Consider the following 6,000-nt stretch of genomic DNA (forward strand, 5'->3'; position numbering starts at 1 on the left):
CTCTAACACCATACACTCAAGTATCAGAGGGGTGGCCGTGTTAGTCTGAATCTGTAAAAAGCAACAGAGGGTCCTGTGGCACCTTTGAGACTAACAGAAGTATTGGGAGCATAAGCTTTCGTGGGTAAGAACCTCACTTCTTCAGAGCCCCCTCGCCTACATCACTCGCTGCGTCTTGCATCTGAAGAAGTGAGGTTCTTACCCACGAAAGCTTATGCTCCCAATACTTCTGTTAGTCTCAAAGGTGCCACAGGACCCTCTGTTGCTTTGCACCATACACTCACTTAACCTTCATTAACCCCACAGCTCCCACCTCACTGCTGACGTACACAACTCAGCCCTGAAATGAGGCAGATTAGATCTCCCCAAGTGCACATGCACCACTCCTGTGATCACACACATGGGGGGCAGGGAGAGGGGCTCACATACACCCCCAGAGGGACACAGCCCCCCAGGGCACCTCTCCTCACAATCACAGCTCTGCCAAGCTGCTTCAGCCAACCCCTTCGCCATTCAGTACAGCGACACCTAGCCCAGCGACTGCAGCCGGAGTGCATGCAGAGAATGGTCAGTGACCCCAGCTGGCTCCAGGGGTCAGAGTTATGGTTGCAGGGGCGTTTACCGTCACACTGTAGCTGCGGGTTTTCTGAGATTTAAGTTTACCTGAACTTGATGTTCTGCAAAGCATGAGATAGCACCGGGCATGCGTCACTCTGCATTAACGAAGAGTTTTGCTATTTAATAGCTAGGCAGGCAGACAGTCGTGGAGCACCAGCGCTGCTGTAGTTAAGATTAAGACCAGCATTCTGTTTACAGCTCAACATTTGTAAGTGCTCTGAGGGCCACACATCCTCAGATTGCCTCGAAATTTGGTGTCCCCCTGGGGTGGTGGTGGTGCAGAGTTCAGTTACTGAGCCAAATTGAGGGTTATTTCATAGACTCAGAGAGTCCAAGCCCAGAAGGGACCACCGTGATCATCTAGTCTGACCTCCTGGATAACACAGGCCAGGGAGCGTCCCAAAATCATTCCTAGAGCAGAACTTTTAGGGAAACAGCCCATCTTGACTTAAAAATGGTCAGCGATGGAGAATCCACCAGGAGCCTTGCTAAATTGTTCCAATGGGTAATTACCCTCCCTATTAAACGTTTACACCTTGTTTCCAGCCTGAATTTGTCTAGTTTCAACTTCCAGCCATTGGATTATCTCAGTCCTTTCTCTGCTAGATTGAAGAGCTCATTGTTAAATATTTGTTCCCCATGTAGATACTTAGAGACTGTGATCAAGTCACCCCTTAATCTTCTCTTTGTTAAACTATATTGAACTCTTTCAGTCTACCACTATACAATTTCTTTTCTTTTCTTTTCTTTTCTTTTCTTTTCTTTTCTTTTCTTTTCTTTTCTTTTCTTTTCTTTTCTTTTCAAGTTTTTGTTATTTTTTAGAAAAATGTATAGAAAAAACAAACATCACAAAACATACATAAACTTCTCATAATATATTAACCACTTGCTACCTAACTGTTGTGATACAGCAGACATTTAATAAGGCAGGTTTTCTAATCCTTTAATCATTCTTGGGGCTCTTCTCTAACCCCTCTCCAATTTCCCAGCGCCTGTTGGAGGTTTGCCATTCCAGGAGAGCCAGGTCCATGGCTGGTTAGTTGAGGAGATCTGAGGAGATCACAAGGCAATGTGGTGGCAGATTGACCCTGGGGGTCCTGAGATACAGCCCAAAAAAATCTTGTCTTAAAGTTGACGTGTTTTGTCCAATTTTTTTTTTGTAGATAGCTGGAGATCAAACCAGAGTTGAGATCATCACACCAGGGTCTCAAATGCTCTAGAGTTCCCCAACTGAGTGCACGGTACCCCCAGCCCTGGGGAGGGGAATCAAATTACAATGTTCTGAGTCAAAGGGTTTGGTTCTCCTGCTAGGTGCATGCCTAGCAGGGCTAGGGCCATGTCTACACTTACAAGCGTACAGCAGCACAGCTGCCTGTACCGACACCACTGTGCCGTTGTCAGAGCGCTCATGTAGCCGTGTTATGTCAACAGGACAGAGCTCTCCTGTCGACATCATAAAACCAGCTCAACGAGCGGCGGTAACATTGTTTGCAGGAGAGCATCTCCCGGCGACACAGTGCTGTGCACACGAGTGCTTATGCCGGCAACACTTATGTCGCTCGGGGTGGGGTTTTCACACCCCTGAGCGACAGAAGTTTTGCCGACGTAAATGCTAGTGTAGGCCTGGCCTAAATGGATAGCGCTGTGCATTTGCGGAGAGAGCGGCTAAGGGGGTGGAAATGTGGCGGAGATCTGTTGTGTGTGAGTGGCTCAAGGGGGACTGTTGTGGCTGCTAAATCTCAGGTCTGGTCTATACTACCCGCCTGAATCGGCGGGTAGAAATCGACCTCTCCGGGATCGATTTATCGCGTCCCAACGGGACGCGAACAATCGATCCCCGAATCGGCGCTCTAACTCCACCAGCAGAGGTGGTAGTAAGCGCCGCCGACAAAAAGCGGCAGAAGTCGATTTTGCCGCCGTCCTCACAACGGGGTAAGTCGGCTGCAATACGTCGAATTCAGCTACGCTATTCACGTAGCTGAATTTGCGTATCTTAAATCGACTCCCCGCTGTAGTGTAGATGTACCCTCAGTGTCACTGAGACCTAAGAGTTCAGCTCTGCCCCTGGCAGAAATCTGAAATGAAGAAAGGAGGCACCTTGCTCCAAGATGGGCACAGGGTTTTGATTGGGGGGGGAAATGTAATCGGAAGGCTGCTAAATATTCAGAAGGTGTTGGCACTATTTTTGACCCCCCCCCCCAAAAAAAACATGCAAATGTTGGCTGGGAGGTGATTGGGGGTGGAGGGATAGGTGGGAATAGTGGGAGAGGGTTTGGGGTTCAGTGAAGGGAGGGACTCTAGGAAGGGGGGTACATAGAGCTGGATGGGTAGGAGAGAGTTGGTGGGTCAGGGGAGGGGAGAGGAGGGGGGTTAGGTGGAGATGGAAGGGAGGGGTCAGGCACTGGAAAGGTGGACATGGGAGTGAGTGATAGGGGGCTGGAGGAGAATAGGGGCAGCTGCCAGCCCCCCATTACCCTCCCATGGGTGTCAGGATATAGGGGCTATCTCTCTTTGGGGGTCTGGGCATCTCTCCCTATCTTTGTGTGTGTCCCAGGATCTGGGGATCCCCATCCCCTGTAGGGGGGTCTGATCCCCCCCATCCATGCCTGCCTCATGTGAGCCAGGATAAGGGAGACTTGCCCCTCTTGGGGTGTCTGAGCCCCTCTCCCATGGCATTTAGGGTTCCCTGATCCTCTGGGGATGTCCTTTTACACCTCCATGTCATCTGGGATCTGGGAGATCTTGTCCCTCTATGGGGGTCTGAGCCTGTCTCCCTAACCCTCATGTGTGCCAGGATCGGGGATGCCCTGTCCCTCTGGGTGTGAACAGGCAAACTGGGAGCATGCCCCAAGGACACAGTGCTAAGGAGCTGAGACTGGGGACGCTTGATGCATATCACAGGCTCTCCAGCCCTGGCGCAGGGGGATGGGAACACCTGCTAACACGCAGGGAGCAGTTGAGACCTCTCCGAGCTATTGTTTCAGGCTGTTTTCATCTCCACGGGGTGTTCTCCTTCAGTTGAGAGCGTCCCATTGGGAGATGGGCCCCATCCCACCACTCTGAGCCTGCCGTACTGTGGAGAGATGTGTACAGCCCCTTCCCTCAGATCTCCCACTAGTATATGCCAGGTATACGTCTATCAGCGATCAGCTTTCAGTTTAAAGCTCGACTCTCCTAAGTGGTCTAAAATCTGCCCAGCTAGTCAGATTGCCTTGACCTTTGGTGCGCCTCATGTGAGCGAGGGCTAGGGTTAGTAAGCCGAACTTGGGGTCTTTTGAGCTAGAGGTTCCCAAGATATAGCCCCCCCCTCAAAAAAAGAGCATTTCACAAAGTTCTACCAACTTCTTTGGTGCACACCTGACTCCTCAAATGCTAATGGCTTAATGGGACGGGCAGAGGAGGGTGAACTGAAACTGTGGGGAGGGGGGTATACGTTGTGAGGGATTGTGGGGGTGGGGAAGAGAGGAGAGCGCCACACCAGTCTTCTCTCACAAGCTTAAAGTTCCTGTAACGATCATGTAATAAATCTGTCAAATTCTTGGGCCATGGACAGGGCCTAAGATTTCTCTCACTGGCCTTTTAGCAGTTACACACGCCAAACATTTCAAAGCACGGCCATTATCTCCATCCCACCATAACAATGTGAGCAGAGGGAGCATGTGTGTGTGTGGGGGGGAGGGGCGCATAGCGGTCACATAGCAACGATGTGGCCTAGTGGGGACAATGGCAGACAGGGCCTTGGGAAACCTGGGTTCTGCTACTGACCCTGCCACTGGCCCGTGGGATGACTTTGGCCACATGTGAGATAGGGCTAGGCAACAGCAGCTGATGCTGGTCACTGCAGCTCCAAGTAGCTGCTTGGGAGGAGCCCTGATTCGGCAGACCTGACCTGACTGGTGGATTGGGATGGGCTGAGGAGACCACAAAAGGCTCATGTACCCATTATGCAAGAGGTGGAAAAGGCACAGGAAGGGTGCGCCTGGCAGGTTTTTCAGAGCCAGGAGAGATCTCTCAGGGGGAAGATACCTTCTGTCTCCCCCATCCTTGGCCAAGTGAACTATGGATTGGATGAGATTGTAAATACAGGGCTGCACCAGTTTGTATAGGATGGTGGGGAGAACATGAGGTGTTTGACCAGAAGGTCTCCGAGCGGTTTGTTTCTTGAAAAGAGACAGGAGTGGGACCCCGCCCTGTCACACCAAGACACTTTGCCGCTCTGTGCCTCAGTTTCCCCACCTGTACAATGGGGTTAATGATGTTTCCCTCCTTGAGATCTCCTGATGAAAAGTGCGGTGTAAGAGCTTGGTATTAGTATCATGATCTGGACAGAGAAGTGACCAAACTGCACATTCACATAATAATTACAACTGCCTAAAGAACCGTTATCTCCTACCAACAATGTTTCACTTTCTGCTCAGAAGACTAGGAACTGAAATGGCAAAAAGCTTTGTTAACGTTGCCTGTTGGTATCCTGTGCCCTTCTAGAATGGCGAGTTCAGCAAAACTCAAACCTCTGAAAATGAGGAAATCCAGAGTTAAGGTATGTGCCATGTAACCCTAACTCTGCCCGCTTTGAGCAATGCCCCACAACACCCATAACATGCACTCACACTCTGCCTTTGCCCTTTGTTTAGAAAAGAGATGAATGGGGGGGATATGACAGAGGTCTATAAAATCACGAATGGGGTGGAGAAAGGGCATAGGGAAGTGTTATTTACCCCTTCACACGACACAAGAACCAGGGGTCACCCAATGAAATTAGCAGGTTTAAAACCAACAAAAGGAAGCACTTCTTCACACAACACACTTTTGACCTGTGGTATTCGTTGCCAGAGGGTGGTGTGAAGGCCAAAAGTATAACAAGATTCAAAAAGGAACTAGATAAGTTCATGGAAGATAGGTTCACCAATGGCTATTAGTCAAGATGGTCAGAGATGCTACTCCATGCTCTGGTGTTCCTAAACCTCCAACTGCCAGAAGCTGGGACTGGACGCCAGGGGGTGGATCACTAGATAACTGTCCTGTTCTGGCCATTCCCTCTGAAGCACCTGGCACTGGCCCCTGTTGGAAGACAGGATACTGGGCTAGATGGACCATTGGTCTAACCAAGTATCAGAGGGGTAGCTGTGTTAGTCTGAATCTGTAAAAAGCAACAGAGAGTCCTGTGGCACCTTTAAGACTAACAGAAGTATTGGGAGCATAAGCTTTCGTGGGTAAGAACCTCACTTCTTCACACTTGCATCTGAAGAAGTGAGGTTCTTACCCACGAAAGCTTATGCTCCCAATACTTCTGTTAGTCTTAAAGGTGCCACAGGACTCTCTGGTCTAACCAAGTATGGCCGTTATTATGTACCAGAGAGGAGCCCCTTACACTCAAATACT

Source organism: Chrysemys picta, chromosome 4, assembly GCF_011386835.1.
Source record: "Chrysemys picta bellii isolate R12L10 chromosome 4, ASM1138683v2, whole genome shotgun sequence".
Lineage (NCBI taxonomy): Eukaryota > Metazoa > Chordata > Testudines > Emydidae > Chrysemys > Chrysemys picta.